The sequence below is a fragment of the Somniosus microcephalus genome, chromosome 21 (genome assembly GCF_052327205.1).
Source record: "Somniosus microcephalus isolate GS21.2 chromosome 21, FLI_Smic_1.0, whole genome shotgun sequence".
Classification (NCBI taxonomy): Eukaryota; Metazoa; Chordata; class Chondrichthyes; order Squaliformes; family Somniosidae; genus Somniosus; species Somniosus microcephalus.
In genome coordinates this window covers 14,485,891-14,498,976 of record NC_141007.1, presented here as the reverse complement: position 1 = coordinate 14,498,976, position 13,086 = coordinate 14,485,891, and the positions used below count along the sequence as shown (strand labels likewise).

Below are 13,086 nucleotides of genomic sequence, written 5' to 3'. Positions count from 1 at the left end.
CTCCACAAACTGCTCTCAACCCCGAAACTCCACAAACTGCTCTCAACTCCCAAACTCCACAACTGCTCTCGACTCCCACACTCCAGAAACTGCTCTCGACTCCCAAACTCCACAAACTGCTCTCGACTCCCAAACTCCACCAACTGCCCTCGACTGCCAAACTCCACAAACTGATCTCAACTCCCAAACTCCACAAACTGCTCTCAACTCCCAAACTCCACATACTGCTCTCAACTCCCAAACTCCACAAACTGCCCTCAACCCCCATACTCCACAAACTGCTCTCAACTCCCAAACTCCACAACTGCTCTCGACTCCCAAACTCCACAAACTGCTCTCAACTCCCAAACACCACAAACTGCTCTCAACTCCCAAACTCCACAACCTGCTCTCAACGCCCAAACTCCACAAACTGCTCTCAACTCCCAAACACCACAAACTGCTCTCAACCCCCAAACTCCACAAACTGCTCTCAACTCCCAAACTCCACAAACTGCTCTCAACCCCCAAACTCCACAAACTGCTCTCAACTCCCAAACTCCACATACTGCTCTCAACTCCCAAACTCCACAAACTGCCCTCAACCCCCATACTCCACAAACTGCTCTCAACTCCCAAACTCCACAAACTGCTCCCAACTCACAAACTGCTCTCAACTCCCAAACTCCACAAACTGCTCTCAACTCCCAAACTCCACAAACTGCTCTCAACTCCCAAACTCCACAAACTGCTCTCAACACCCAAACCCCACAAACTGCTCTCAACTCCCAAACTGGAAATACTGCTCTCAACTCCCAAACTCCACAAACTACTCTCAACTGCCAAAAAGAACAAACTGCTCGCAACTCCCAAACTCTCCACAAACTGCTCTCAAGTCCCAAACTCCACAAACTGCTCTCAACTCCCAAATTCCACAAACTGCTCTCAACTCCCAAAACTCCACAAGCTGCTCTCAACTCCCAAACTCCACAAACTGCTCTCAACTCCCAAACTCCACAAACTGCTCTCAACTCCCAAACTCCACAAACTGCCCTCAACTCCCAAACTCCACAAACTCCTCTCAACCCCCAAACTCTACAAATTGCTCTCAACTCCCAAACTCCACAAACTGCTCTCAACTCCCAAACTCCACAAACTGCTCTCAACTCCCAAACTGCACAAACTGCTCTCAACTCCCAAACTCCACAAACTGCTCTCAACTCCCAAACTCCACAAACTGCTCTCAACTGCCAAACTCCACAAACTGCTCTCAACCCCCATACTCCACAAACTGCTCTCAACTCCCAAACTCCACAAACTGCTCCCAACTCACAAACTGCTCTCAACTCCCAAACTCCACAAACTGCTCTCAACTCCCAAACTCCACAAACTGCTCTCAACTCCCAAACTCCACAAAGTGCTCTCAACTCCCAAACTCCACAAACTGCTCTCAACTCCCAAACTCCACAACTGCTCTCAACTCCCAAACTCCACAAATTGCGATCAACCCCCATACTTCACAAACTGCTCTCAACCCCCAAACTCCACAAACTGCTCTCAACTCCCAAACTCACAAACTGCTCTCAACTCCCAAACTCCATAAACTGCTCTCAACTCCCAAACACCACAAACTGCTCTCAACTCCCAAACTCCACAAACTGCTCTCAACTCCCAAACTCCACAAACTGCTCTGAACTCCCAAACTCCACAAACTGCTCTCAACTCCCAAACTCCACAAACTGCTCTCAACTCCCAAACACCACAAACTGCTCTCAACTCCCAAACTCCACAAACTACTCTCAACTCCCAAACTCCACAAACTGCTCTCAACTCCCAAACTCCACAAACTGCTCTCAACTCCCAAACTCCACAAAGTGCTCTCAACTCCCAAACTCCACAAACTGCTCTCAACTCCCAAACTCCACAACTGCACTCAACTCCCAAACTCCACAAACTGCGATCAACCCCCATACTTCACAAACTGCTCTCAACCCCCAAACACCACAAACTGCTCTCAACTCCCAAACTCCACAAACTGCTCTCAACTCCCAAACTCCATAAACTGCTCTCAACTCCCAAACACCACAAACTGCTCTCAACTCCCAAACTCCACAAACTGCTCTCAACTCCCAAACTCCACAAACTGCTCTCAACTCCCAAACTCCACAAACTGCTCTCAACTCCCAAACACCACAAACTGCTCTCAACTCCCAAACTCCACAAACTGCTCTCAACTCCCAAACTCCACAAACTGCTCTCAACTCCCAAACTCCACAAACTGCTCTCAACTCCCAAACTCCACAAACTGCTCTCAACTCCCAAACTCCACAAAGTGCTCTCAACTCCCAAACTCCACAAACTGCTCTCAACTCCCAAACACCACAAACTGCTCTCAACCCCCAAACTCCACAAACTGCCCTCAACTCCCAAACACCACAAACTGCTCTCAACTCCCAAACACCACAAACTGCTCTCAACTCCCAAACTCCACAACCTGCTCTCAACGCCCAAACTCCACAAACTGCTCTCAACTCCCAAACACCACAAACTGCTCTCAACCCCCAAACTCCACAAACTGCTCTCAACTCCCAAACTCCACAAACTGCCCTCAACCCCCATACTCCACAAACTGCTCTCAACTCCCAAACTCCACAAACTGCTCTCAACTCCCAAACTCCACAAACTGCTCTCAACTCCCAAACTCCACAAACTGCTCTCAACACCCAAACCCCACAAACTGCTCTCAACTCCCAAAATGGAAATACTGCTCTCAACTCCCAAACTCCACAAACTGCTCTCAACTCCCAAACTCCACAAACTGCTCTCAACACCCAAACCCCACAAACTGCTCTCAACTCCCAAACTGGAAATACTGCTCTCAACTCCCAAACTCCACAAACTACTCTCAACTGCCAAAAAGAACAAACTGCTCGCAACTCCCAAACTCTCCACAAACTGCTCTCAAGTCCCAAACTCCACAAACTGCCCTCAACCCCCATACTCCACAAACTGCTCTCAACTCCCAAACTCCACAAACTGCTCTCAACTCCCAAACTCCACAAACTGCTCTCAACTCCCAAACTCCACAAACTGCTCTCAACTCCCAAACTCCACAAACTGCCCTCAACTCCCAAACTCCACAAACTCCTCTCAACCCCCAAACTCTACAAATTGCTCTCAACTCCCAAACTGCACAAACTGCTCTCAACTCCCAAACTCCACAAACTGCTCTCAACTCCCAAACTCCACAAACTGCTCTCAACTGCCAAACTCCACAAACTGCTCTCAACACCCATACTCCACAAACTGCTCTCAACTCCCAAACTCCACAAACTGCTCCCAACTCACAAACTGCTCTCAACTCCCAAACTCCACAAACTGCTCTCAACTCCCAAACTCCACAAACTGCTCTCAACTCCCAAACTCCACAAACTGCTCTCAACACCCAAACCCCACAAACTGCTCTCAACTCCCAAACTGGAAATACTGCTCTTAGCTCCCAAACTCCACAAACTACTCTCAACTCCCAAACTCCACAAACTGCTCTCAACTCCCAAACTCCACAAACTGCTCCCAACTCCCAAACTCCACAAACTGCTCGCAAACCACAAACTCCACAAACTGCTCTCAACCCCGAAACTCCACAAACTGCTCTCAACTCCCAAACTCCACAACTGCTCTCAACTCCCAAACTCCACAAACTGCTCTCAACTCCCAAACTCCACAACTGCTCTCAACTCCCAAACTCCACAAACTGCGATCAACCCCCATACTTCACAAACTGCTCTCAACCCCCAAACACCACAAACTGCTCTCAACTCCCAAACTCCACAAACTGCTCTCAACTCCCAAACTCCATAAACTGCTCTCAACTCCCAAACACCACAAACTGCTCTCAACTCCCAAACTCCACAAACTGCTCTCAACTCCCAAACTCCACAAACTGCTCTCAACTCCCAAACTCCACAAACTGCTCTCAACTCCCAAACACCACAAACTGCTCTCAACTCCCAAACTCCACAAACTGCTCTCAACTCCCAAACTCCACAAACTGCTCTCAACTCCCAAACTCCACAAACTGCTCTCAACTCCCAAACTCCACAAACTGCTCTCAACTCCCAAACTCCACAAAGTGCTCTCAACTCCCAAACTCCACAAACTGCTCTCAACTCCCAAACACCACAAACTGCTCTCAACCCCCAAACTCCACAAACTGCCCTCAACTCCCAAACACCACAAACTGCTCTCAACTCCCAAACACCACAAACTGCTCTCAACTCCCAAACTCCACAACCTGCTCTCAACGCCCAAACTCCACAAACTGCTCTCAACTCCCAAACACCACAAACTGCTCTCAACCCCCAAACTCCACAAACTGCTCTCAACTCCCAAACTCCACAAACTGCCCTCAACCCCCATACTCCACAAACTGCTCTCAACTCCCAAACTCCACAAACTGCTCTCAACTCCCAAACTGGAAATACTGCTCTCAACTCCCAAACTCCACAAACTGCTCTCAACACCCAAACCCCACAAACTGCTCTCAACTCCCAAACTGGAAATACTGCTCTCAACTCCCAAACTCCACAAACTACTCTCAACTGCCAAAAAGAACAAACTGCTCGCAACTCCCAAACTCTCCACAAACTGCTCTCAAGTCCCAAACTCCACAAACTGCCCTCAACCCCCATACTCCACAAACTGCTCTCAACTCCCAAACTCCACAAACTGCTCTCAACTCCCAAACTCCACAAACTGCTCTCAACTCCCAAACTCCACAAACTGCTCTCAACTCCCAAACTCCACAAACTGCCCTCAACTCCCAAACTCCACAAACTCCTCTCAACCCCCAAACTCTACAAATTGCTCTCAACTCCCAAACTGCACAAACTGCTCTCAACTCCCAAACTCCACAAACTGCTCTCAACTCCCAAACTCCACAAACTGCTCTCAACTGCCAAACTCCACAAACTGCTCTCAACAGCCATACTCCACAAACTGCTCTCAACTCCCAAACTCCACAAACTGCTCCCAACTCACAAACTGCTCTCAACTCCCAAACTCCACAAACTGCTCTCAACTCCCAAACTCCACAAACTGCTCTCAACTCCCAAACTCCACAAACTGCTCTCAACACCCAAACCCCACAAACTGCTCGCAAACCACAAACTCCACAAACTGCTCTCAACCCCGAAACTCCACAAACTGCTCTCAACTCCCAAACTCCACAAACTGCTCTCAACTCCCAAACTCCACAAACTGCTCTCAACACCCAAACCCCACAAACTGCTCTCAACTCCCAAACTGGAAATACTGCTCTTAGCTCCCAAACTCCACAAACTACTCTCAACTCCCAAACTCCACAAACTGCTCTCAACTCCCAAACTCCACAAACTGCTCCCAACTCCCAAACTCCACAAACTGCTCGCAAACCACAAACTCCACAAACTGCTCTCAACCCCGAAACTCCACAAACTGCTCTCAACTCCCAAACTCCACAACTGCTCTCGACTCCCACACTCCAGAAACTGCTCTCGACTCCCAAACTCCACAAACTGCTCTCGACTCCCAAACTCCACCAACTGCCCTCGACTGCCAAACTCCACAAACTGATCTCAACTCCCAAACTCCACAAACTGCTCTCAACTCCCAAACTCCACAACTGCTCTCGACTCCCAAACTCCACAAACTGCTCTCAACTCCCAAACACCACAAACTGCTCTCAACTCCCAAACTCCACAACCTGCTCTCAACGCCCAAACTCCACAAACTGCTCTCAACTCCCAAACACCACAAACTGCTCTCAACCCCCAAACTCCACAAACTGCTCTCAACTCCCAAACTCCACAAACTGCTCTCAACCCCCAAACTCCACAAACTGCTCTCAACTCCCAAACTCCACATACTGCTCTCAACTCCCAAACTCCACAAACTGCCCTCAACCCCCATACTCCACAAACTGCTCTCAACTCCCAAACTCCACAAACTGCTCCCAACTCACAAACTGCTCTCAACTCCCAAACTCCACAAACTGCTCTCAACTCCCAAACTCCACAAACTGCTCTCAACTCCCAAACTCCACAAACTGCTCTCAACACCCAAACCCCACAAACTGCTCTCAACTCCCAAACTGGAAATACTGCTCTCAACTCCCAAACTCCACAAACTACTCTCAACTGCCAAAAAGAACAAACTGCTCGCAACTCCCAAACTCTCCACAAACTGCTCTCAAGTCCCAAACTCCACAAACTGCTCTCAACTCCCAAATTCCACAAACTGCTCTCAACTCCCAAAACTCCACAAGCTGCTCTCAACTCCCAAACTCCACAAACTGCTCTCAACTCCCAAACTCCACAAACTGCTCTCAACTCCCAAACTCCACAAACTGCCCTCAACTCCCAAACTCCACAAACTCCTCTCAACCCCCAAACTCTACAAATTGCTCTCAACTCCCAAACTCCACAAACTGCTCTCAACTCCCAAACTCCACAAACTGCTCTCAACTCCCAAACTGCACAAACTGCTCTCAACTCCCAAACTCCACAAACTGCTCTCAACTCCCAAACTCCACAAACTGCTCTCAACTGCCAAACTCCACAAACTGCTCTCAACCCCCATACTCCACAAACTGCTCTCAACTCCCAAACTCCACAAACTGCTCCCAACTCACAAACTGCTCTCAACTCCCAAACTCCACAAACTGCTCTCAACTCCCAAACTCCACAAACTGCTCTCAACTCCCAAACTCCACAAACTGCTCTCAACACCCAAACCCCACAAACTGCTCTCAACTCCCAAACTGGAAATACTGCTCTTAGCTCCCAAACTCCACAAACTACTCTCAACTCCCAAACTCCACAAACTGCTCTCAACTCCCAAACTCCACAAACTGCTCCCAACTCCCAAACTCCACAAACTGCTCGCAAACCACAAACTCCACAAACTGCTCTCAACCCCGAAACTCCACAGACTGCTCTCAACTCCCAAACTCCACAACTGCTCTCGACTCCCACACTCCAGAAACTGCTCTCGACTCCCAAACTCCACAAACTGCTCTCGACTCCCAAACTCCACCAACTGCCCTCGACTGCCAAACTCCACAAACTGATCTCAACTCCCAAACCCCACAAACTGCTCTCAACTCCCAAACTCCACAAACTGCTCTCAACTCTCAAACTCCACAAACTGCTCTCAACTCCCAAACTCCACAACTGCTCTCGACTCCAACACTCCAGAAACTGCTCTCGACTCCCAAACTCCACAAACTGCTCTCGACTCCCAAACTCCACCAACTGCCCTCGACTGCCAAACTCCACAAACTGATCTCAACTCCCAAACTCCACAAACTGCTCTCAACTCCCAAACTCCACAACTGCTCTCGACTCCCAAACTCCACAAACTGCTCTCAACTCCCAAACACCACAAACTGCTCTCAACTCCCAAACTCCACAACCTGCTCTCAACGCCCAAACTCCACAAACTGCTCTCAACTCCCAAACACCACAAACTGCTCTCAACCCCCAAACTCCACAAACTGCTCTCAACTCCCAAACTCCACAAACTGCTCTCAACCCCCAAACTCCACAAACTGCTCTCAACTCCCAAACTCCACATACTGCTCTCAACTCCCAAACTCCACAAACTGCCCTCAACCCCCATACTCCACAAACTGCTCTCAACTCCCAAACTCCACAAACTGCTCCCAACTCACAAACTGCTCTCAACTCCCAAACTCCACAAACTGCTCTCAACTCCCAAACTCCACAAACTGCTCTCAACTCCCAAACTCCACAAACTGCTCTCAACACCCAAACCCCACAAACTGCTCTCAACTCCCAAACTGGAAATACTGCTCTCAACTCCCAAACTCCACAAACTACTCTCAACTGCCAAAAAGAACAAACTGCTCGCAACTCCCAAACTCTCCACAAACTGCTCTCAAGTCCCAAACTCCACAAACTGCTCTCAACTCCCAAACTCCACAAACTGCCCTCAACTCCCAAACTCCACAAACTCCTCTCAACCCCCAAACTCTACAAATTGCTCTCAACTCCCAAACTCCACAAACTGCTCTCAACTCCCAAACTCCACAAACTGCTCTCAACTCCCAAACTGCACAAACTGCTCTCAACTCCCAAACTCCACAAACTGCTCTCAACTCCCAAACTCCACAAACTGCTCTCAACTGCCAAACTCCACAAACTGCTCTCAACCCCCATACTCCACAAACTGCTCTCAACTCCCAAACTCCACAAACTGCTCCCAACTCACAAACTGCTCTCAACTCCCAAACTCCACAAACTGCTCTCAACTCCCAAACTCCACAAACTGCTCTCAACTCCCAAACTCCACAAAGTGCTCTCAACTCCCAAACTCCACAAACTGCTCTCAACTCCCAAACTCCACAACTGCTCTCAACTCCCAAACTCCACAAATTGCGATCAACCCCCATACTTCACAAACTGCTCTCAACCCCCAAACTCCACAAACTGCTCTCAACTCCCAAACTCACAAACTGCTCTCAACTCCCAAACTCCATAAACTGCTCTCAACTCCCAAACACCACAAACTGCTCTCAACTCCCAAACTCCACAAACTGCTCTCAACTCCCAAACTCCACAAACTGCTCTGAACTCCCAAACTCCACAAACTGCTCTCAACTCCCAAACTCCACAAACTGCTCTCAACTCCCAAACACCACAAACTGCTCTCAACTCCCAAACTCCACAAACTACTCTCAACTCCCAAACTCCACAAACTGCTCTCAACTCCCAAACTCCACAAACTGCTCTCAACTCCCAAACTCCACAAAGTGCTCTCAACTCCCAAACTCCACAAACTGCTCTCAACTCCCAAACTCCACAACTGCACTCAACTCCCAAACTCCACAAACTGCGATCAACCCCCATACTTCACAAACTGCTCTCAACCCCCAAACACCACAAACTGCTCTCAACTCCCAAACTCCACAAACTGCTCTCAACTCCCAAACTCCATAAACTGCTCTCAACTCCCAAACACCACAAACTGCTCTCAACTCCCAAACTCCACAAACTGCTCTCAACTCCCAAACTCCACAAACTGCTCTCAACTCCCAAACTCCACAAACTGCTCTCAACTCCCAAACACCACAAACTGCTCTCAACTCCCAAACTCCACAAACTGCTCTCAACTCCCAAACTCCACAAACTGCTCTCAACTCCCAAACTCCACAAACTGCTCTCAACTCCCAAACTCCACAAACTGCTCTCAACTCCCAAACTCCACAAAGTGCTCTCAACTCCCAAACTCCACAAACTGCTCTCAACTCCCAAACACCACAAACTGCTCTCAACCCCCAAACTCCACAAACTGCCCTCAACTCCCAAACACCACAAACTGCTCTCAACTCCCAAACACCACAAACTGCTCTCAACTCCCAAACTCCACAACCTGCTCTCAACGCCCAAACTCCACAAACTGCTCTCAACTCCCAAACACCACAAACTGCTCTCAACCCCCAAACTCCACAAACTGCTCTCAACTCCCAAACTCCACAAACTGCCCTCAACCCCCATACTCCACAAACTGCTCTCAACTCCCAAACTCCACAAACTGCTCTCAACTCCCAAACTCCACAAACTGCTCTCAACTCCCAAACTCCACAAACTGCTCTCAACACCCAAACCCCACAAACTGCTCTCAACTCCCAAAATGGAAATACTGCTCTCAACTCCCAAACTCCACAAACTGCTCTCAACTCCCAAACTCCACAAACTGCTCTCAACACCCAAACCCCACAAACTGCTCTCAACTCCCAAACTGGAAATACTGCTCTCAACTCCCAAACTCCACAAACTACTCTCAACTGCCAAAAAGAACAAACTGCTCGCAACTCCCAAACTCTCCACAAACTGCTCTCAAGTCCCAAACTCCACAAACTGCCCTCAACCCCCATACTCCACAAACTGCTCTCAACTCCCAAACTCCACAAACTGCTCTCAACTCCCAAACTCCACAAACTGCTCTCAACTCCCAAACTCCACAAACTGCTCTCAACTCCCAAACTCCACAAACTGCCCTCAACTCCCAAACTCCACAAACTCCTCTCAACCCCCAAACTCTACAAATTGCTCTCAACTCCCAAACTGCACAAACTGCTCTCAACTCCCAAACTCCACAAACTGCTCTCAACTCCCAAACTCCACAAACTGCTCTCAACTGCCAAACTCCACAAACTGCTCTCAACACCCATACTCCACAAACTGCTCTCAACTCCCAAACTCCACAAACTGCTCCCAACTCACAAACTGCTCTCAACTCCCAAACTCCACAAACTGCTCTCAACTCCCAAACTCCACAAACTGCTCTCAACTCCCAAACTCCACAAACTGCTCTCAACACCCAAACCCCACAAACTGCTCTCAACTCCCAAACTGGAAATACTGCTCTTAGCTCCCAAACTCCACAAACTACTCTCAACTCCCAAACTCCACAAACTGCTCTCAACTCCCAAACTCCACAAACTGCTCCCAACTCCCAAACTCCACAAACTGCTCGCAAACCACAAACTCCACAAACTGCTCTCAACCCCGAAACTCCACAAACTGCTCTCAACTCCCAAACTCCACAACTGCTCTCAACTCCCAAACTCCACAAACTGCTCTCAACTCCCAAACTCCACAACTGCTCTCAACTCCCAAACTCCACAAACTGCGATCAACCCCCATACTTCACAAACTGCTCTCAACCCCCAAACACCACAAACTGCTCTCAACTCCCAAACTCCACAAACTGCTCTCAACTCCCAAACTCCATAAACTGCTCTCAACTCCCAAACACCACAAACTGCTCTCAACTCCCAAACTCCACAAACTGCTCTCAACTCCCAAACTCCACAAACTGCTCTCAACTCCCAAACTCCACAAACTGCTCTCAACTCCCAAACACCACAAACTGCTCTCAACTCCCAAACTCCACAAACTGCTCTCAACTCCCAAACTCCACAAACTGCTCTCAACTCCCAAACTCCACAAACTGCTCTCAACTCCCAAACTCCACAAACTGCTCTCAACTCCCAAACTCCACAAAGTGCTCTCAACTCCCAAACTCCACAAACTGCTCTCAACTCCCAAACACCACAAACTGCTCTCAACCCCCAAACTCCACAAACTGCCCTCAACTCCCAAACACCACAAACTGCTCTCAACTCCCAAACACCACAAACTGCTCTCAACTCCCAAACTCCACAACCTGCTCTCAACGCCCAAACTCCACAAACTGCTCTCAACTCCCAAACACCACAAACTGCTCTCAACCCCCAAACTCCACAAACTGCTCTCAACTCCCAAACTCCACAAACTGCCCTCAACCCCCATACTCCACAAACTGCTCTCAACTCCCAAACTCCACAAACTGCTCTCAACTCCCAAACTCCACAAACTGCTCTCAACTCCCAAACTCCACAAACTGCTCTCAACACCCAAACCCCACAAACTGCTCTCAACTCCCAAACTGGAAATACTGCTCTCAACTCCCAAACTCCACAAACTGCTCTCAACTCCCAAACTCCACAAACTGCTCTCAACACCCAAACCCCACAAACTGCTCTCAACTCCCAAACTGGAAATACTGCTCTCAACTCCCAAACTCCACAAACTACTCTCAACTGCCAAAAAGAACAAACTGCTCGCAACTCCCAAACTCTCCACAAACTGCTCTCAAGTCCCAAACTCCACAAACTGCCCTCAACCCCCATACTCCACAAACTGCTCTCAACTCCCAAACTCCACAAACTGCTCTCAACTCCCAAACTCCACAAACTGCTCTCAACTCCCAAACTCCACAAACTGCTCTCAACTCCCAAACTCCACAAACTGCCCTCAACTCCCAAACTCCACAAACTCCTCTCAACCCCCAAACTCTACAAATTGCTCTCAACTCCCAAACTGCACAAACTGCTCTCAACTCCCAAACTCCACAAACTGCTCTCAACTCCCAAACTCCACAAACTGCTCTCAACTGCCAAACTCCACAAACTGCTCTCAACAGCCATACTCCACAAACTGCTCTCAACTCCCAAACTCCACAAACTGCTCCCAACTCACAAACTGCTCTCAACTCCCAAACTCCACAAACTGCTCTCAACTCCCAAACTCCACAAACTGCTCTCAACTCCCAAACTCCACAAACTGCTCTCAACACCCAAACCCCACAAACTGCTCTCAACTCCCAAACTGGAAATACTGCTCTTAGCTCCCAAACTCCACAAACTACTCTCAACTCCCAAACTCCACAAACTGCTCTCAACTCCCAAACTCCACAAACTGCTCCCAACTCCCAAACTCCACAAACTGCTCGCAAACCACAAACTCCACAAACTGCTCTCAACCCCGAAACTCCACAAACTGCTCTCAACTCCCAAACTCCACAACTGCTCTCGACTCCCACACTCCAGAAACTGCTCTCGACTCCCAAACTCCACAAACTGCTCTCGACTCCCAAACTCCACCAACTGCCCTCGACTGCCAAACTCCACAAACTGATCTCAACTCCCAAACTCCACAAACTGCTCTCAACTCCCAAACTCCACAACTGCTCTCGACTCCCAAACTCCACAAACTGCTCTCAACTCCCAAACACCACAAACTGCTCTCAACTCCCAAACTCCACAACCTGCTCTCAACGCCCAAACTCCACAAACTGCTCTCAACTCCCAAACACCACAAACTGCTCTCAACCCCCAAACTCCACAAACTGCTCTCAACTCCCAAACTCCACAAACTGCTCTCAACCCCCAAACTCCACAAACTGCTCTCAACTCCCAAACTCCACATACTGCTCTCAACTCCCAAACTCCACAAACTGCCCTCAACCCCCATACTCCACAAACTGCTCTCAACTCCCAAACTCCACAAACTGCTCCCAACTCACAAACTGCTCTCAACTCCCAAACTCCACAAACTGCTCTCAACTCCCAAACTCCACAAACTGCTCTCAACTCCCAAACTCCACAAACTGCTCTCAACACCCAAACCCCACAAACTGCTCTCAACTCCCAAACTGGAAATACTGCTCTCAACTCCCAAACTCCACAAACTACTCTCAACTGCCAAAAAGAACAAACTG

The 13,086-nt window shown here is 48.9% G+C and overlaps 1 protein-coding gene across 1 annotated transcript in view; it reads right to left on the bottom strand.

Moving 5' to 3' along the window:
- The window catches only part of LOC147102611 (galanin receptor 2a-like), a 581,869-nt gene that overhangs the window by 507,656 nt on the left and 61,127 nt on the right, over window positions 1-13,086 (bottom strand). The window lies entirely within an intron of this gene.